Source organism: Heterocephalus glaber, unplaced genomic scaffold, assembly GCF_053883595.1.
Source record: "Heterocephalus glaber isolate CG9 unplaced genomic scaffold, H.glaber_assembly_v1.0 deba00001532, whole genome shotgun sequence".
In the NCBI taxonomy this organism is placed as follows: domain Eukaryota; kingdom Metazoa; phylum Chordata; class Mammalia; order Rodentia; family Bathyergidae; genus Heterocephalus; species Heterocephalus glaber.
Genome location: NW_028258330.1, coordinates 17588022 through 17609597, shown reverse-complemented (window position 1 = coordinate 17609597; position 21576 = coordinate 17588022). Strand labels below are relative to the sequence as shown.

General features: G+C 48.9%; 1 pseudogene; it reads left to right on the top strand.

The window, feature by feature from the left end:
• The first annotated feature begins 20331 nt into the window (after positions 1-20331).
• On the top strand, positions 20332-21183 carry LOC101725864 (crk-like protein pseudogene; annotated as a pseudogene).
• The last annotated feature ends 393 nt before the right edge of the window (positions 21184-21576 follow it).

Genomic DNA, 21576 nt, shown 5'->3' with positions numbered 1-21576 from the left:
GAGGTACTGTGGTCCCCCACTAGGATTATATTGGTGTCTATCTGGAGACAAGATTTCGGAGAGAAGCGCTGAGATTCTGGAGGTCCTGGGTCCCTGTCAGGGTCCAACTACCCTTGGAGAATGGCAAGGAGAGAGCTGTGACCTCTACAGCTCCTAGAGCTGGGTCTCAGTCTGTGACTCAGTTGAAGCTGCTTTCCTCTGGCCCTTTGTACCATTCCCAACTTTTGTCCTCCCCACTCCATACACTGAATCCACCGCCATCACTGAAGCATGTTTCCTGTCACATAGGCCCTGGGATGTCCTCCAGGCAGCTAAAAAAATTGGCTTTTGTCCATGTGCCACTTGCCCTTTGACTGTGGGCTGGACATAGCATTTGTAAAATATCTATTGAAATAATTTGAGGCCAATGATAATGTTACCCTCCTCGGAAGAAGACATGATTTGCCTTTGTAAGTTACCTTGAGGAACTAGCAACCCAAGATTAGGTTAGTCCAAGGATCTTTAATAAACAGCACAAAAATATTTAACTATTTAACTGTATATAGCTGTATAGATATCTTCCAAATGAGTATTGGCCCTGAATGCATATAATACTCAGAAATATTCTTACTAACATGGGTATATAATGTCAGGCATACTGGACACACCTATGATCTGAGCACTCTGGGAGGCTGAGACAGTAGGATCACAAGTTAAAGCCCAGGCTGGGCAACTTAGTAAAACTCTCTGTCAAAATTTAAAAAATAAGAGCTGAGGTTATAACTCAGTGTGAACTCCCTGGGTTCAATCCTCAGTACCTCAAAAAATAAAAAGGTATATAACATATTATCCTCAGTTTAGGTTTTGAAGTAATAATATTCTTTATCTCTCATGGTTTGGGCAAGTCAAGAACTCAAAAGCAGCTCAGAAGATTGCTTCAAACAGAGTCTCTGGTGACGTTGCCAGCAGATGCCTGCTGGAGGCTCCGGGGACCAAGGCTGCACTTCCAAGGTGGCTCCTTCTAAGGCTGGTGCTGGGGCTGGGTGCTGACAGGAGGCAGCATCTGTAGTTCCCACGAGGACCTCTCTGCAGAGCTGCTTAGGTTTCCTCAGCGTGTTTCCCAGAGAGTGATCCAAGTGTCCACAAAGGGACCAGCAGGGCCTTTTGTGACCTGGCCTCAGAGTTCCTACAACACCGTGTCACTGAGTTCCACCCAGGGCCAGCCCTGACTCAGCATGCAAGGGAAATGACAAGAGTGTGTGTGCAGGAGGCAGGGGTCACTGTGGGCCTTCTTGGGGACTGGCCACCACATGTAAAAATTAGGGCTCAAGGGCCCGGGGATGTAGCTCAGTGGTTCTGTCTCCTGTCTCGAAAACTCAAGGTCCAGAGTTCAATCCCTAGTACCAAAAAAGAAATTAGGGATTAATAGGGCTGGGGATGTAACTCAGTGGCACTGTTGCCTGCCTGGCAAACGCAAGGTCCTGAGTTCAATTCCCAGTACCAAAAAAATAATAATAATAACTTAGGGCTCAAATCCAGGTCCATCTGATGGCAAAACCCTTGTAGCTCACAGCTGCCCCCCTCCAAGCCGTCTCTGAATTTTGTTTCTTCTGAAATGGCTATTTTAAGTCTTTAGCCTGTGATAGCACAGAGTAAATAAACTGATCACATTAAGAATTTGGATAGCGGGGTATGGTGGTGCACGCTTATAATCCCAGGTACTCAGAGGCTGAGGCAGGAAGATCACAAATTCAAGCCTGGGCAGCTTATGAGACGCTATCGCAAAATAAAAAAGCAAACAGGGCTGGGGATGTAGCTGAGTGGTAGAGCACCCCTGGATTCAACCCCTGGTAATGAAAAAAAATGTAGGGACAAGCCAGGGTGGTGGTGCATGCCTATAATCCTGGCACTCAGAAGGCTGAGGCAGGAAGATTGCCAGGAGTTCAAGGCCAGCTTGGTCTACATAGCAAGACCCTGTCATAAAAGACCAAAATACAAGCAAAAAAGAATGTAGGGACAGGCAGAGAAGCAGGGGATCACTGGGCAGGCTGCGGGGTGGGAGGACGGGGACTGAGCAGAGGCCAAGTGTGAGCTCGGGAGGGACCGGGTTAAATGCCATCCAGGGTTGCTCTTTGCCGCCACTGATGTCAACTATCAGAAGGGGGGAGGGATTTCTGAGCACTCTTTTATGCTATTAACAATCAGCCCGCAGAGCTTCCATTTGCTGGCGTTAGATTTCCTGGGCTGTGTGAGGTTTTCAGAACAGAAATTGACTTGTGCCCGTCTGGGAAAGTTTGCATCCTCCTGAGTTGAGCTTGAGCTGCAGGGAAGCATCCAATCCATGTCCCCCGGGGCTCACAGAGCGGGGCTTTTTCTCTAGAGTCCTCTATGCTGACATCCATAAAGGTTTCCTGGAGGCGCCTCCGTGTCCACGCTTCAGCTCAAAGCCCTGTGTGTTCCATAGGAAAGGAGGCACGACTCCCCACGGAGAGCCATAGAAATATTGATCTCCACTCTAATGACAGTAGCAACGGGGGTCATTTTTCACACAGGATAATTAATTCCTCTGTGTGTGTTCCTGAGTGTTGTGGAGCTGGGAAGTCCCGCCAAAGCCTCAGGCACTCACAGGCCCAGCTTTTGGGGGTGTCTGGATCACAGGAGCCCTAGGTGAATGTGCTGTTAGGAGGTGGGGCCTGGTCTGAAGAGGGTGCTTGGGGCGTGGCCTGAAGGGGGCGTCTCCTTCCATGGCTCCTCCCTTCTCTCGCTGCTTCCGGGCCGCCTTGAGTTGAGCCCCTGCCCTGTGCCCAGGCCCTTCCCCATGCGTTTTCAAGCAAATCAACAAGTGTAACTGAGAGCTCAAATAAGCCTCTCCTTTAAGTGTGGATGTTGGGTCCTGTGTCCCAGAGAGGAGAAAGTGACTAAGACCCTGAAGATTGAGCCCAAGGCCTTTGCCCTCAGCTACATCGCCAGTCCTTTTTTATTATTTTATTTTGAGACAGGGTCTCCAAATCATTAAGTTGCCCAGGCTGAGCTCAGACTTGCAGTCCTCTTCCCTCAGCCTCCCAGAGTGCTGGGACTACCCACTATTTTGAAATCGAGCCCTTGGCTCAGGACTAGAAAGAGCAGCTTCATTCTTGGCTATCATCAGAAGGTTCTCCTTCCCCCTGTTCCCCTTCACACAGCCTCCCTTCCTTTCTCCCATTGTTGCTGCTGCTAACAAAGGAGGCCTCGAACTTGTAGCTTGACAGGTAATCATTTGTTACTTGCTTGCAAGATTTTATTTTCAAACTGTTTTCCCAAATGTCATCTCATTTGATGCACAATATAACTCACTGATGCATTTGCAGAGGAGGAAGAGAAAGCCCCAAGGATGTGAGGGACTGTGGGGCTGGGGAAAGCCAGAAGGCACCGCCCCACCCCCAGCAGGCCTCCCCACTTGGGCTCATCCCACCCTCCCAGCCTTATGCGTGGACAGCTTCGGGGCAGAAAGCTCTGCTAGTTGAAGAAAGGAGCCTAGAACAACCTGAGTTCTAGAGGCTAGTGACCGCTCCTGTTCATCATTAAATTACTATTTTTCAATAAAAAATGGGTCACATATAGACAGGATTGCTGAAAACAGTTTGAGAACCACCCAGACATATCAGCTATTGATATTTTGCCAGAAGTCCATCCGTGCCCATCTTAGGAAATCCTAGAGAAGCCGCTGGCTCTCCTCCTCCTCCTCCTCCTCCTCCTTCCTCATCTCCCTCCCTCCAGCACTCACTCAGCCCCTGGTCTGAAAGGCACCTCTTTGCCTTGCATGTTGCTTTACTCCTGCACCACAGTGAGTGTGAACAGTGCAGCATAACCCTTGCACACGGTAATAGCCTGCATGAGTGGCACCCTACGCACACACCCGCTCTAGGCTCATTGCTGAACAACTCCTTTGGCTTCTTTGACTTTTTCTGGATGTCTCACTATTCTTATGCATGAGTGGCCTGGGGAAGGATCTGGAGAACATCTAGGACATCAGCGATTCCTGATGCAGAAAGCAATGGTTCCCCAGCCCAGGTGGGTCATAAGGGCTGATGACGTCCCAGGACACGCTGGACTTAAACCCAGCTTTCTTTTTTTTTCCCTCCTAGTACTGGGGGTTGAACCTGGGGCCTTCTCAATGAATGAAATCCTTAGCCTGTTTTAATTTTAAGTTTGAAACAGGGTCTTACTAAGTGCTTAGGTTACCCAAGCTGGGCTGGAACTTGCAATCCTCCTGCCTCAACCTCCTAAGAGTGCTGGGATTACAGGCATGAGCCACCACATCCAGCCAAACCCAGACATTTTATAAAAGGAAACCAGGCCCAGGAGAGAGAAAGATTTTCCTAATGTTTCACTTTCAGAAATGGATAAAGCCAGAACCAACTTGGGACTTGAGACATCTTTGCACTAACTGCAGTGCTATCATTCAGTCTTACCTTGACCCAGCAAGCTGCAGACCAGTGACTGATCTAGCCTTTGCTTGCCCAGTGGAAATGCAGCAAAATGCAAGCGCAGATGCTCTGAGACCTAGGCAAGCCATGTCAGATTTATGTGCCTCTCTCCCTGGGGGAGAGCCATGATTTTAGGTTCAGGGAAAGGACTGGTCAAAGAGCAGAAGATGTTTGTCCCCATAAGCACAGACTCCCCCCCCCCAGGAATTCTGGGAAAGGCCTGACTGGCCCACCTTCTATGCTCCCTGTAAGCACCAGACCTGCAGAGGTGGCTCACCCTGTCCAACAAGAGGCCTCCGCCCCACAACCAGGCACAAGGGCCCCCACTCGACCCTCCCTGCTACTACTCAAGGGCCCGAATGAAAGCACAGTTCCTTGGGGTAGCCATGTGGGTCTGTCATCTTTGAGTAGACCACAAGCAAGTTGGAAGGGTTGGCTCAGCAATCAAGCACCAGTTCTGCACCGACTACCCTTGGCCCAAGAGTTATTTCTAAACTACCTCAGAAAGTGACCCTAAGGAAAAGAGAAATGGGCCATCATCTCTCCCTAGACAAAGCCAAGCTCCCACCCCAGGTTTTTCAGAATCATGGCAACTGGCAGAGTTCCACAAAAGCCACCACCTGGAGAACCTCCCCACAAGCTACACCTGGGGGACCGGCCACCCAAGCCCCAGGCCTCACACTTAACTCTCAAACCACATGTGAATCTGCCCCCCAAACCACAGGGGAAGACTGTCTGACCAAATCCCCAGCAGGCTATGGTAACTCAAGTCTTATCTGAAAGGACCCAGTGAGTGTCTTCTACAGTTTTTAACCAAAGTTTTATAATTTTCCATATAGAATTTGTACATTTGCTGAAATACATTTATTCCTAAATCCTTCATAATTTTGAAGGGCTGAGGATTTAGCTCAGTGGTTTCACTGCCTGCTGCGCAAGCGCAAGGACCAGAGTTCAATCCCCAGTACCAAAAAAAAAAAAAAAAAAAGCGTTGAAGGGCAGCCTCAGGATCTTTTTGCCCTGAGCGCCCTCAGGTGGCCAACTGGGTTACAACCATTCTAATTCACCATCTGAGACCCAGGGACAGAAGCAGAACTCTGGGGACTCACTCCTCCTTTGTTAATGCACCCCTCGCCCACTCTGTACAGGACACAGTCACTTCGAACAGCATCCCTCAAATAAGGACTTGTAACTCAGACTGTTTCCAGTGTCACTGTAACTGGAGCTGTGGGAATGCAAAATAAGAAAACCTCAAAGAACTAGGACTGTAAGTCCCATTTGACCCAGCTATTTCCCTGCTGGAGATCTTCCCCAAAGAATTAAAAGAATCATACCACAGCAATATATGCACACCCATGTTTATAGTGGCACAGATTGTCATAGCTAAAGCTTGGAAACAGCCCAAGTGCCCATCAACTGGAGACTGGATAAAGAAGGTGTGGTTTTGTTGTTGTTGTTGTTGTTTTCACAAAATGGAGTACTACTCAGCCATAAAGTGAGAAACTAGAGACATTTATAGCTAAATGGATGCACATTGAGGCCATCCTCTTAAGTGAAACAAATAGGACACACATGTGTAAATACCAAATAGTTTCTCTGGTGTGAGAAACTAAAAATGTAAATAAGGATCAAAATGTATAATTGATAATGTGAAATAGGAAGAAAAGGTATAAAGGGGTAGGGGAAGTGGGAGGGGTAGGAGAAAGGAAAGAAGGGAAAGGAACAAATATGAAAACAGGAAAAAATGGAAACAAAGTCTTTGGAAATAGGGAAGGGTGGAAGGGTTGAAGGGAGGGCAGGGGAAGGGGAAAAAAACCCCAAGATACATCATGTCAAAGTACAAGATCCCAATGATGAATGTAACTGTATTGTATACCTAAAATGTAGTGATAAACTTAATGAAAAAGAAAAGGAAGAAGAAAGTGCTGTTCTTGTTCCTGAGGAATTGCAAATTAACTGGGCAAGACTGGACTCAGGGTCACAGTGGCAGAGGCTGGAGAGAACTGTACGAGAGTCTGGGGAGACAGTGGAAGAGGGAGCTCCTGCAGCCACAGAGACCCTGGTGGCCATGCTGGGACAGCAGTGCCTGAGAGTTCTCAGGAGAAATTTTGGAGGGCTGGGAGCCACTGGGAGGGGGAGCAGGGAAAGACCACGTCCTCCTTGTGTCCCCAACCCTCTGGACTTCACTGTTTCTCTCTGTCCTGACGGCAGCCCCAGTGACTACCCCAGACTTCCACTTTCCAGGCACTGGTGGGGCAGGTCCCTCCACCCTTCAATGGCACAAGATTTGTCACCTGTAGGGCCCTGTGCAATGCGACACAGAGAATCAGCTCTTCAACAGGAGCTGCTGGGGTGGGAAATGTGAAGGTAGCCTTAGAGAACAGTCCCTAAAGGGAGACAGATGGGACCTGCTGTCTGTCACCGCTCCCAGGTCACTGAGGGGAACTCAGAGGAGGGGTGAGGTGTTCGCTCTGGGGCCACAGAGGCAGGGAGAAGTGGCAAGAGGGAGCAAACTCCAGTGGCGATGACATGGGGACCTGGACACGAAGAGTGGTGGGAGAAGCTGGGAACAGGCAGGAGGGCTTGGCGTGTGTTTAAAGGATGCTCTTGGCCTCTTTCCTGAATCTTTGTCTTTTGTATGAGGCCTAAAGATGGTTTTTCTGAAGACACAAGGGAGCCATGGAGAATTAGGGAGCAGGAGAGTGGCCCAGAAAGGTATCTTTGTGCAGATTCTTTGAGCAAATGTTTCCCTCGTGCTGTGGTTTCTATGGTCAGGCACTGGCTTCTGGGTACCGAGGTTCCTGAAAAAGCCTGTGTATCCACTGGGTGACACCCACTGCGGACAGGGGCCACCCTCCTGACCACCAACTCACCTGGCATTCAGACTTCTGTTCCCCAGGGCAAGTGAGGAGCCAGCTCCTAGAGAGGGAGCTTGGTCCAGGGGCTTTGGAGGAGAGGACACAGGTGGGGTTGCCACAGCCCTGGCCCCCACAAGGGGTCCACAGGGAGCTTCAAAGAGGAGGGACTTTTGAAACATGGATGAAACCAAGGGACTGACACCAAGTAAAACAAGCCAGTCCCAAAAGGCCAACACCATGTGGGTCTGCCCAATGAAATCCAGTGCTAGGAGTCATCAAATTCACGAGTCTGAAAGTGGAGTGTATTGGCCAGGACCAGGAAGGGAGCAGCTTCACATAGAATCAGCCTGAAGCTGGGCATGGTGGGGCATGCCTGTAATCTTAGCACATGGGAGGCTGAGGCAGGAGGAGGCCAGCCTGAGCTACATAGCAAGACCCTGTCCCAAAACAAAACAATATAGAATCAGTCTGGACTGCGACCCCTCTGTGGGTACATGGGGACCCAGGCCGAGGCCTATCTGCCTTCTATGGGGCCAGTGGGACCCCAGAGTCACGGGTGCCAGTAATTTCCATCCAGTTTATTCCCACTGGTTTATTCCCCTTCCTTCCCTTTTCTGGAGCTAACCTGCAGGGCTAGAACACCCAGACAGGAAGGGATGAGTGCTGAGGAGGTCAAGCGTGCGGTGTGGCCATTCATGTGCATCCTTGAAACCCAGGACAGAGGTTGATAGCGCTGTTTGTGGTGCAGGGCCAGGCAATTTAAATATGAAAATAGAAAGAATGACAGTCTGTACCAACTTCCAGATCATGGATGATGCTGGGGCCCAAAGAAAGAGAAAGCAGTGCAGGGGAACTCCAGCTGTGCAATGCTTTTTCTTTAAAATCACTATCTGAGGACCAGGGATTTAGCTTAGTCAGTGGTGCCACACCCGCCTCATAGGTACAAGGTCCTGAGTTCGATCCCCAGTATCAAAAAAAAAAGTTCACGATTTTAATCCCAATTTTGTAGAGAGCAGCAGGTAGCAGGAAGCACACCCGCTGTGTGCTCCTGTTTTGGGAGCTCCAAGCCCCTGGGTCTGGCCACACCACTGCCTCCCCAGGGGACAGTTGGATGCTGGCTGCCATCCATGCTGGTGGGAAACTGCCCACCAGGGCAGCAGCTGAACGGAGGGGACAGGGAGAGGCTGGTGTGAGTTCACTGCACTTCCAGCTCCTCACCACTGCTCTCTGGGCCAAGAGGAGAACATGAGGGTGAGGACAGTGCCATGTTAGGAAGGAGCCCTGCTGGGCTGGCACCACAATTTCTGGTCCTATTCTCTGCCTTCCCTAGGGAGTTGAAGCAAAGAAGGGTTTGGGAGCCAGGCTGGCAGGTCGCTCCATGGAAGGAATCGGTCCAAGTGTGGATCCCCAGTTGCCTGGGGCCAAACTGGGCTCAAACTGGAAGGCCCCACCCCAGGGACCTCCCACAGCCTTGGACAACCAGGACAATCGTCCCCTATGGTGCCCTCAGGTCCAGTGGCGAGGGAGGAGACAAGTGCTGATGGAAGGCGAAGTGCTGGGGTACCTCAGGATTACAAACTATTGCGGTCAAGGGCTGGTGTGTGGCTCCCCTTGAGGATCCTTAAGACCCAACTTGGGCTTCCAGGAGGAGAGAAATGGGGCAAATTCTCAGTTGGTCATTTTTGTCCTCCCTTCTACAGAGTGGATGTATTATTTTCAGGATATGCTAGCAGTCTCCTCCATGGGTCTCATGAAGAGGCTTCCAGAGACGCCTCTGAGTGCAGGGCCATGACAGGGAAGTAGAATGGTCCCAAAGTCAAGGGACTGTGGAGTCTGTGAGCAAGGGCATTAGCACCCACTGTCCAGTTTCCCAACTCTCCTTGTCCTCCTCCAGCCCCAAGGGTCACTCTGCCACACACACAGGCAGCTGGGGCCAGCTGGCTGCCACTCAGGAGGCCAGGGAGCCGCACTGCTCAGCCAATCAGAATCCTCCGGCAGATGGTCCCTCCAGACAGTCAGTTAAACAGAGGAAGGCACCATCAGACTGCCCAGAGTCTCAGACGGTCAGGACCGTGTGGGCTTCCCGGGCCATCAGGACTCTGTATTCAGCTGTCCTGACCACACAGTCAGAGCAGCTGGTAGAACAGGAGGGGTCACTACAGTGACCAGTGGTCAGCAGGATCCCACACCAAGGGACAGAGTGTGAGTGACTTTGGGGCCAGGAGGTCAGAAATGTGGCTACTGGCAGAGGAGCATCCAGGGATGGGGACATCACCTTGTAGCAGTGAGAGGTGACTCTGCATGGCAGGGCTGTGGCAGGGCGACTTCCTCCCAGTCAGGCCATGTCGCAGGGCTGGACTCGTCCATGTCCCTGGCTTCTGAGGGCACCTGGGGGTGGGCTGGGGAAGGGCAGCCTGGTGGAGGAGCCCTGGGAAGGGCCGGGGACAGATCCGAGACTCTGAGCAGTCTGGTGGGGAGAGGGCTCCTGGCCCCAGAGAAGGATGGTGGAGCTCACCACCTAAACCCGGGCTTTGGGCCTTACCAAATTCCTGTGCCAGCACCTCTGGAGGTGCCATAAGAGCCATGGCCCGGGAGGGAGGGAGGGAACTGGGGCTGAGCTCAGTCCAGCCTGGGGGCACAGAACACACGGGACACAGGCAGACAGACAGACGGACACAGAGCCGCCCCCATGCAGATGCGCTCTGTCCCCTTGCATCAGGCAGCAGCAGGGCAGGCAGGTCCACACGCAGCACAGCCAGGGAAGGTCCTGGTCCCACACAGGAAGTGAGCTCCCGTCCACGCACTGTCCACGTCATGAGCTTGGTCCACGGGGGTGAGAGCAGGCCCTGCCTTGCCTCAGGGAAAGGCCAAAGCCCCAGACCACACACGGAGGAAGGAGAGACCTGAGCGGGAGGAGGTGGACCCCACGTGAAATGGGGCTCCACCACCTGCTCCAGAGTGCAGTGCACACTTGAGGTCAGAAACGCCGCCAGCACCGAGAAAGGGCTTGCCATGCGGCCGCCCAGGCTGCGTGAGGAGTCACGCGTTGCTCATCTTTTCTTCCAGCAGGTGGCTGGCGCCTTTGCACTGGTGGCACACAGCGGCCACCTCCTCCCTCGGGCTGCTGCCCTGAATGAGGCCAGTGGAATGGCTGACTTGTGCCCCTGGGGATGAGGACCAGGACTCGAGCACCTTCCCCAGTGGCCCTCATTCAGCTCAGGCGAGAACTGAGGTCCAAATCCAGCCAGGCTGTGGAAGGACCATGGCCACAGGAAAGCCAGACACAGCCACCTGGAGTACCTGGGAGACACCTCCCTCCCAGGTCCAGACAGGAGACCAAGGCTGGGCAGGGCCAAGCCTCCCTGACAGCACCTGATGGGGGCCCTCCGGGCTGCCGGGGGCCCACACAGCTCCCACCACCGCCCTGGGCTTGGCCACGCAGTGTAAACACAGGAAAATGGTCCCTGGCTTCCTGTCCTGCAGGGGCTCAGATTCAGAGAAGGCAACACTGCTGCTGGCTGGCCGGTGGTCACAATTTCTTGAGCTCCTCCTATGTTTGAAAAACGCAATTTGAAGAACAAAGCTAAGTCACCACAAACCCAGAGCAGTGAGACCTCAGGGCCCAGCTGAGCCGGCTGACACTGCTCCCATGGGGCTGGACCACGTTGCAGGCGTCCTGTGGCCCAGTCACAGGGGGACCCGCAGCGGGTGCCCAGGGGCTGGCACTCATGGGATAGCCTGGGCACTGCTGTGCCTGGGACAGGAGAGATGGGGCTCGCCGGGTCCTGTCCTCTTCCTGTCTGCCCCGTCCTTCCTTAACCTCCAATTTGGAGTAGAAAGCAGAGCGCGAGATGAACACAGCCATGCGCCCCAGGAACGAGCTGTTCTTGCTATCTGTGTCCAGCCAGGCTGCACCGTGGGATACGGAGGGCCTGAGGCGGCTGCTCACAGCCAGCAGCCCTGGGCCAATGGGGTTCCGGCCTCTCCTGAGGAGGCTGCGTGAGCTGATACCCTCACTGGAGAGGACAGCACCTCTGGACCCTGCACTCGTACACCCCAGGCCTCCCCGAGCCTCTCTCTGCCCAGCGGCCCCCGCCATGCTGCTCCTGTGCCAGGCCATGCTGGCCTCAGGGAGAAACCGTGACCTGACATAGCCCTGCAGCTCTGTGCTCCCCGCCCTCCTCTCTCCAGCGGGAACCTTGTCTCCCTGAGCAGTGAGGCTGAGGGCCAGGCCGAGACCCAGCCAGGGAAGAAGCTGGGGAAAGCCCAGCCCCACCCACAATGCTGGATCAAGGGCTAACTCCGAGGCCTCCTGGGCCGGCTGCTGTGTGACAGTGCACAGGGTTCATGCGGCTCTCTGTACTTTTGGTCTCTCTTCAACCTGCCGTGAGCCCCATCCACGGGCATCCTGGGCTTTGCCAGTGAGTGTCCTATGAGGCGACCCCACAGCCTTGGGCCCCCTGAGGCCGCCCCTCAGCACAGAGCCTCCAGCAGACACTAAGCAAGGGAAAGCCCAGGGCCTCGAAGTCCTCATCTGCCTCCTGCCTCTGTGGTGAGGGCCGAGTGAGGCGAAGGTCAGGCACTTCCTTCAACAGCCACCACCTGAGTCTGTGTTCATCCCCCCCCCCCCCCCTCCAGAGGCTGAGATCAGAGGCCCTTTGATCTGGCCAGGGCTCTGATCCCAAGCGCCAGTCACTTGGTGAAGTCCCTGGTGTGGGCTTTCACGTTGTTCTTGCTTACAGAGAATGCAAGTATCGGCAGTGTCACCTTTACCCTGCAGTTGCTAGCGAGTTGTGATCACACGCAGATGAAGGGAGGCCTTCGTCAAGGCAGTGCAAGCGTCCGCCCCTCTGTCAGGAGAGGGAGCAGGCGGGGCCCTTAGCCAGTTCCAGGACTTGGCCCATCAGGTGGATTTGGGTTGGTTTGAAGACCTCTCTGTGGAAGGGCCTCATGACCTGACCCTTCTAGAGGTGGTATCATGGGCTATGGGCTTTGTGATCTTTCTTTGTGATGTTTGTGAACCACGGGTTTCATTTATCTGTCTCATCTATGATCTGGTTTGGAGGCTCTCGTGCATGCAGTTCAGAAGGTTGCCTGGAGAGACCGTGTTCCATGTCACACTGGCCTCGGGTCTTCTGTCCCCCTCCCAACATCTCTTTTCTGGACCATCTGCTGGTCCATCTGCTTGGCTGTACCCTCTCTGTGTCATTGGATCAATGAACTCATCCTTTGGAGTTGGATTTGCTCCTTCTGCTTGAGTCAGTGTCTTCTCTTCATGGAGAGGCTGCTAGACAAAGAGTGGCAGGTAGCGTGGCAACTTCCTCTTCCTGCACCCGCTGTCTGCTCTCAGACCAGAGCTTTGAGATTTCGTTCCTTTTAATATCTTTGACTCATACTTTACTCCTCCTGATCATTCTTTTGTCACATGTGTCTCTGCACTTGCCTCATGTTAGAAATGATTGGTTCACTAACTTTTCCAAATTTGATTGAAAATATTTATTCATATTTATCATTTGCCTCAGTAGTATTTCTCTTTCTTCCTTTTTGGTAAGCATTTTTTGCCAGTTATTTAGTTTTCCTTCTCCTGTCCTGCTGTTTGGCTGCATCATTGTTTAGACCAAGGGCTCATCCTTCTTGGTAACTAATAACTGATCGGGATTAGTAAAGTTGTACTAAGCTTTTATAGAAGGCTTGTGTGTCATGGGCTCTAATATACTTCATTGTGATTCAACATTTGTAGGGAACAGGTAAAGGGGACGTTACTAGAACCTCTGCAGTAAGTCCTAGTCTCCTGCAAGCCACGGCAGCACAAGGTGAATTAACTTATTATGCAGGAAAGGTAGAAAAAATGAAACTTTGGGAAGAAGCTGAGCTTTGGGCCGGATCAGTGTTGCTCTGGGTGGCAAATACGAAAGCCCCTAGCTTACCGCACCTTTTATTCAGTACATCAGGAGAAACAGATGTAACAAATGACCTGCAGAGAGTTCAGTACATCAGGATAAACAAAGTGTAAGAAATGACTGGGGGGGAGGGGAGCAGTGGAAATCCAAGAACAATGAGGAACTGAGTAGATGAAGATTTTGTTCCTCCCAGGATGTCTTCAGCTGGTGTAATCTTGTCCTAGAGAATGACAGCATCACCAGATCGTTGAGGTCTCAGTTGTGACCGGAGGCCAAAATGGAATTATGTCTCGAAATGCCATAGCTGGGCTGTAGGCAGGAGAACTAGGCCTAATCAAATGATTTTTCCCTAAAATTATGTAGCATTGCTCCCGACAAACATTTTGTGGGTTATTTTGCCCATCTCAAAGAAAACAAAATATATTGTAAATAAGAGGTTTTATTTCTATGTGTGTGAGTTTTCTGTTACTGTAGCAAATACCTGAGATAAATCAACTTTAAAAGAGGAAGATTTCTCTCAGCTCACAGTATTGTAGGTTTCAGAGCAGGATCGAGTGACCACATGGCTTCTAGACCTGTGGGAAGTGAATCAGAGCAAAATTGCTCATCTCTTGTGGCTGGGAAGCAAAGAGATATGAGAAAGGGCTGAATCCCCATCTTCTCCTTTGAAAGCACAGCCCCAGTGGTCTCATTTCCGCCCAGTAAGCCCCACCCCTTAAAGGTTCTGCCACTTCCTAACAGAGCCAAGCTGAAGACCAAGGCTGTAAGGGATGTTCAAGATAAAAACTGTAACAGTATATAAACTCTAGTGAGTGCTAGTAAAACAAAGAACAGTGCTTAATAAAGCACTACCATTATTTGTGAGGGGCTCTGTGTGTCCATAAACACTTCCCTCTTTCACATCTGCTCACTTGGTTCTCTTCATTAGTTTTACTACATTTTTTGTGTTAAGAAAATTCATTAATGACTTTACAAGTCCTTGAGAATTACATGTAAACAATTCAATATGTTTGTCTTATATAACCATTGCTCAATAAGAAGCCTAACCATCCCAAGACTCTGTGTGTGGGCTGCCACAATAAATGTTTACCTCAGGGCTTTGTGAGCAGGGGTGGGTGGGACTCTGTGGGGCTTGGATCCAGGATCCAGGCTGTGGCTAAATCTGCTCTACCTGCCTCTGATGGTTTTGGACCTCTGGCTCCCAGAGACACAGCCTTTCAGTGGCAAAAGAAAGAGGAAGCAGGGATGCAAGACCAAATGAGCAAGCACATTTTAGCTTTCATTTCTGTTACATCCACAAATCATATTGGCCAAAGCAAGTCACATGACATTGCTGAAGTCAAAAGTAGAGTCACAAAATTACATTGTCTGTTATTCCATGCTGCGTATGTAGCTGATGTATGTGGTATTTTATTATAATACTTTGCATTTTGTATATTGTAAATATTTTTCTTTATTCTCTTAATAAACATTTAAGTGCTTTCTAGGTTTTGCTGATGAGGATTATGCTGTTTTGAACAACCTTGCAAATTTGTTCTGCAGCAAGTTTGCAAGAATTGTTACGAATTATGTAAATTGTTAGCATGATCATCCAAAATTTTGAAGTGAAGTTGAAAACTGATTTGTGTAACATTTAAATATTCTAAGAGTATTTTTATTAAGTATATTTGAAGGCCGTCTGACTCTTACAGAATGAAATTTTATTGCCTTATTATTTTTAGTCTGTTAAGGCCCTCATCTTTATAACCATCTAATGTTGAAGGTTAACTTATACAAAACTAGTTAAGTGTGCTTATTTTTTTTTTAAATCAGTAGAGGAAATGACACCATGGCTTACTCTATAATACCAAAGGTTATTGCCTGTGGGAGAATAGCCAGTTTTGTATCAAATTGACTTCAGCATTTATTTTTCTACAGATTACATACATGATTCTTATACCCTCATTGAATTAATTCTCTATATATGCTGCTTCATTAACAAGTTTAAAATATTGTCAGGCATACACCAGCACACCTGAAATTCCAGCACTCAGGAGGTTGAGGCAGGAGGATCATGAGTTCAAGGCCAGCCTTGACTACATAGCAAAACCCTGTTTCAAACAAACAAACAAAAACAAACAAGGAAGCTACTTCTAAAAAGATATTTAAAAAACAATGTAGAGCTTCATCTTGGCTGCTCAAAAATGGCATAAAGAAGACATTGGATGAATATAAAAATTTTTATAATCATAGACTATATCATTCTTAGCTCCTCACTGATGATTCCCAAATTTCTATCTCCAGCTCTGCCACTAACTCACCTGCTCCCTGGATTAATTCAGTCAGTTGCCTGCTCGAGAGCTCCGTGTGTTTGTCCAGTAGGCCTCTCACATTTTTTCAGCTTATTGTTCCTCAGGTTACTGGATATCAATGGGCATCAGTTTTATATATTGTGGCTTGTATCTAGATGTCCCCAGAGCCTCAGAGTCTCACAGGTAGGGCATCTCAGAGGTGGCTGGATCTAGGGTGTGAGATGCTGAGATTAGGGATGTGCTAGGATTAAGGGTGTGAGTGCTATCCACCCTCAGGGCAGGTAGCCTGGATAAAATATCAGAGACAAAAAGAGGGTTACTGTTGTCATTGCTTGCTGCTTATTGCTTGCTGCTGGCTGCCTTCTGCCTGCCCTGCTTTGCCATGAACTGTTTCTCCTCTGAGATATGTGTTTCCCCTCTTCCATGTGCCACTCTGCCTTGGAGCCAGCCAGTTATGAACTAAAACCTCTACAAACTGTGAGCTAAATAAACCTTTCCTTCTTTAACTTTAGGTGTCAGATATATTGTCTCAGCAACAAAGAAACCAGGACACCACATGAAAGAAATCCTCAGAACCACCCACATCAGTGCCAGACCCTTAGAACTACCTAGGATCACAGGGACAAACAAAATGTTCATTACATGCATACAAAGGGCTAACATACAGCAAATGCTGGGTCCAATCAGGAGACAGAAACCACTCAGTGATTTAAATAGTGGAAGTCTAACAAAAGGGTAATTAAGTTTCCAAAAAGTAATGATAACAGATGAAGAGTAACTGGAGAGTACCCCAAGTAGGGCACCCCATGCCTCTGATCCATTTTGCAGTCACCAAAACCAGCATGAGAAGCCCCTTCCTCCTGCACTGCTGCTAAACTGGCCCCAGATGACAAACTCGCTGTGTTCACTGTGTAGGGGACAGAACTGCTGACAGGACCTGATATTTCATGGCAGGCATTGGGGTACTGGATAGGAGCTTGCACAGTGCTCAATAGGTGCTCTGATGTGGGCCTTCAATTTTAAGAGGAAGGATGGTATCGTATTCTTCTGCAACTCTGGGATCAGATCCTTGCCCTGCCCTCAGCCTCAAGTCCAAGCTCCCTGGTACCTGGGTAAGCACAGATACCACTAAGCCCGAAGCCCCTACAGCTGATGGTAGCAATGTAAAGGGAAAGCCAGCACATCTCTGTGACACAACTGAGGATGGGAGAGTTGGGTGAGGCAAAAACACAACACAATAAAGTCACAAGACAGGTGGGGGTCCCCAAACCCAGAGCTCCCAGCATGTTCCAGATCGGGGCCCACTGGCTGCCTCTTCCGTCCACATGTGGCATTAGGTGGACACATAGGACTTTTACCCAGCCCAGGTCTTCTCCGTGATGTTGCAAAGCAAATGACTTTCAACATAATTTATGAACTCTAGTGACACCCTGCAGTTATGATTTCTCTATGCAATTATTTACTCATTTTTACTGTTGTTTATTTCTTCCATTCATGATTTGATTCCCTCCCACCCATCAGGCACCATGCCAGGCATTATGGAGGCAGCAACAATGATGGAGGCGGACAACTAGCCCACCCTCAATGTCTTTCCCTTCTTAAATGGAAAAGGTTTCTTTCATTTAATGCACTCTTTTGGCCTATCTTCCTTTGACTGTGTACATAATAAACTGGATTTAGTGTCAAAGATGACCACTAAATTGCTGAGACACATTTCAAATGTAGCAATGGTGCCCAGATCTCAGGGCACAGAGGTGCAGCGACATAGGCAAAGCTCTCCAAGGAGCAGCGGACCAGGAACCAATGTCCCACTGTCACAGGGGTGAGGGCCACCTCCTCGGCATGGACTGCAGTGCAATTCATTTTTTAGTGCATGTTTTTGATGCATAATAAATACAACCATTGTGGAGAATTGATACATTTACATATTGTTCCTGAATCCTTTTTATTCCCCTTCCCTTCCCTTCCTTTTCCCCCAGAACTTCACCAGCATTTTATTCCTTTCTTCCTTCCTTTCTTCCTTTCTAGTTCTTGATGATTGTCATTCTTTCTGGGAGTGAGATGGAATCTGTGTTGTTTTGATTTTCATTTTTCTAATGGCCAAAGATGCTGAACATTTTTTCATGTACTTATTGGCCATTTGTATTTCTTCTTTTCAGAAGCATCTATTTACTTCAAATGCCCATTGTTTGTTAGATCTTTTACTTGTGGGCCTAATTGTTTAAAATTCTTTATCTATCCTAGATATTAGCCGTCCATCTGAGGAGTAGTGTCAACATTTTTTTTTCATTCTGTAGGTTGTCTCTTCACTCTGTTGGCTGTTTCCTTTGCTGTGCAGATCTTCAATTCAATGTGATTCCATTTGGTGAATCTTGGTGATATTTCTGTTCATAAAGTTCTCTCCCATGCCTATGTGTTCTAGAGGTTTTCCCTATTTTATTTTCTAGCATATTCAGTATCTCTGCTTTAATATCTAGGTGTTATGGCTTATATCTAAATGTCCCCCCAAAGCCTCATGATCTCATAGATGGGGCTTTTCAGAGGTGGCTGGATCTAGGGTGTGTGAATATGGATTAAGGGTATGTGATACCTGCATTAGTCCCCTAATTGGATGAGCATAGTTCTGGGTGTGGCTGAATGGATTTACTGAAGAGAGGACACTCACCCTGGGTATAGATGGCACTAATCAATAGGCTTATAGCCTGGATGGAATATAAAGGCACAGAAAGAAGGTAGGCTTGCTTCTGCCTTCCTGCCGTGCCATGGACTGTTTCTCCTCTCTCATGCCACCTGCCTTGAAGCCAGCCAACTATAGGCTGAAACCTCTACAAACTGTGAGCTAAAATAAAACTTTTCTCCTTTAACTTGGGGGTGTCAGGTATTTTGTCCAGGCAATGAGTAAGTAACTAAGACACTAGGTCTTTGATCCATTTTTATTTGGTTCTAATACAAAGTGAGAGATATGGGCCTAGATTTATTCTTCTGCTTGTATACAGTTTTCCCAGCTCCATTTCTTAAAGAGGCTATCTTTTCTCCAGCATGTTTTTGGCCCCTTTGTCAAAGATCAGAGGGCTGAATGTGTCTGGGGTTGTTTCTGCAACCCTTATTCTGTTCCATTGATCTACATGTCTGTTTTTGTGGCACTATTGTGCTGTTTTTATCACTAGAGCTTTGTAATATAACTTGAAATCTGGGACTGTGATGCCTCCTGTTTTGTTCTTGTTGCCCATGATTGCTTTAGCTGTTCTGGATCTTTTCTGGTTCCATATAAATTTTCAGATTGCTTTTTCTGGTTCTATGAAGAATATTGTTTGCATTTTTATTGTAATTGCATTAAACCTATATAACATTTTTTGCAATAAGGCCATTTTGACAATGTTGGTTCTCCCTATCCAGAGCAGGGGATGTCTTTTCATTTTGATTGTACTCTTTGATCTCTTCCAGAGTACTATATTTATATTACAGAGGACTGACATTTCTTTGGTTAGCTTAATTCCTAAATATTTAATTTTTTAAGCTATTTTGAATGAGATTGTTTTCCTGATTTCTATCTCAATGAGTTCATTGTTGGTGTACTTTGTTGGCTAATCATATTGATTTTGTAGCCTGTGCTGTTTATTCCTTTTTTTTTTTGAGACAGGGTCTCACTATGTAGTTCAGACTGGGATTGAACTCACTGTGTAGCCCAGGCTGGCCTTGAACTTGCAGCAATCCTCCTGCCTCAGCCTCCCTAGTGCTGGGATTACAGGCATGTGCCACCATGCCCAGTTGTGCTGTTTATTCTTAAAGGGTGTTAAATCTCTGTGGAAGGTGGTGTTGAGCGCATGGAGTACACACCCATCTGAACAGCACAGGCCTCCTCTTTGTTCATGGTAAGCACCAACGTTCAGTGAACTTTATTCCTTCTCCTTAGCCTAAAGGCATTTCCCTCATGGCAGGAAAGTGGTATCAAGCCTCTGTTGCCTTTTGAGTCCTGCAGAAAGGCTGGTCTTCAGGACGATCCCTGTAGAGTTCAGGAGGTAACGTCTGGTCCCTTGGAATATTCTGTTTGATGATCATTATTTCTCCTCCTGCTCTTCCTTCTTCTTCCACCTTCATAAGGCCTTTCTTTTTTAATTTTTATTTTTATTAGTACACGTTTGCAGTACATAATGATTACATTCATGGTGGAGAGTTGGTATATGTACTTAACACATCTTACTTCTCTTTAAGTCCCCTCCACTCCCCTCCCTGCCTCCTCCCTCCATCTCTCGGTCCCCTTCCCATTTGAAAAAGATCCATCTCCCTGTTTCTTATTATTCATTTTTTTATTTTGCCATTTATTTATGCTTTGGGTTTCTCATATAAGAGAAACAATGCGGAGAGAAGGCAGAGGTGGCGGGCTGCTTGGCCCGCGTCCGCCACTGTGTTGCTGTAGCTGCTGGAAACCGGCGTGGGGGCAGGGGGGACACCCCGGTGGTGGACCACTCCTCGGAGGCCTGAGGTTCCTGTGATAGTAGGGGTCAGTGCAGATCCATGGGGCTGCGAAGCCGGCATTTTGTAGGCGGGAGCCACTGAAGCCGAGCAGCCTAAGGTACCCAGGGCAGCCTCCAGGCAGCTGGGCTTCTCCCGCTGAGCCCGAGCTCTGCCCTGCATTTCCAGGCTGGCTGTCTCCGTGAGGCAGCCCAGATGCAGCCAGGCAGTGGCGGAGCATGCTGCGGCCGGGAAGGCAGAGGAAGGTGCTGGCCTGTCCTGCTAAGTGCGCCTCGAGCTGTGCCTAGAGGTCCTTTCACAGCCCCAGAGCAGTCTGCCCCAAGCCTTCCAGAACAGGCAAGAGCAGCTGCCACCCGAACTCGATACCATGTCCTCTACCAGGTTCCACTCCTCCCCTGGTACATGGGACTGGTGTCTCGCCGTGAGTCTCAGACCCGGCTCCAAGGCCAGCGCCAAGGTTCTATGTGCTGCCACTGTCTGACAACGCTCGAGTCTTCCACCACATCAACAACTCCCTGCCCAACCACCGTTTTGAGATTGAGACCAGGAATTTGGACATTTGCCATCCTTGCTGGAGTTCTACAAGATCTACTACCTGGACACCACCACCCTAATCAAGCAAGCACCCGGGTATCTGAGTCCATCCATGGGATCTGTCTCTGCACCCAGTGCTTACAGCAGAAGAAAATCTGGAATATGTATGGACTTTATGACTTTCCTAGGAATGATGCTGAAGACCTGCCCTTTAAAAAGGTGACATCCTGGTGATAATAGAGAAGCCTAAAGAACAGTAGTGGACTGCTTGGAACAAGGATGGCCGGATTCAAATGATTCCTTTCTCTAATGTTGAAAAGCTTGTGAAATCCTCCAAACATGGGAAGCATAGCAACAGGAATTCCAGCAGCTACAGCATCCTAGAACCTGGGAATGGGTATGCTCAACCTCAGACCACAACTCCTCTGCCTACAGTTTCCAGTACTCCTGGGGCAGCAATCAAGCCCTGCCCTCTACACAGAATGGACCTCTCTTTGCAAAAGCAATCTAGAAAAGAATACCCTATGCTTATGACAAGACTGCTTTGGCATTAGAGGGTGATGACATTGTAAAAGTCACAAGGATGAATATAAATGGCCAGGGGGAAGGTGAGGGAAATGGGCACAAAGGGCTTTATATGCATGTTAAAATCATTGACCCTCAAAACCCAGATGAAAATAACTGATTACTATTGCCCTGTTTTATGGTGCTTTGTTGTTCTGGGAAAACATTCTCTCTCATAAGCAAGTAACATTGCATTGCTGGTGTCCAGCTCTCTGCAGGCTGGAGGACTTGCATCCATATTTGGAATGCACACAGGGCTGCCTCCTGGCATTTGTATCATAGTCATATTATCAAAGAGTAGCTGACTTTAGAATTCTTTTGCATCATAAACTGGAAATACTGGAGGAAACACACAAATGCAGAGAAGTTGGCAAGGAAAGAGTCTTCCTTCTCCTCCCTGCCCTGTTTGTACTTGGTACCAATTCTGTCATGTTTGTCAGAGAAAGCTTGAGGCCACTCGAGCTCCTGCATTGTTGTTGTTCCACAGAGCAATGACTCTGCCACCATTTGTTTT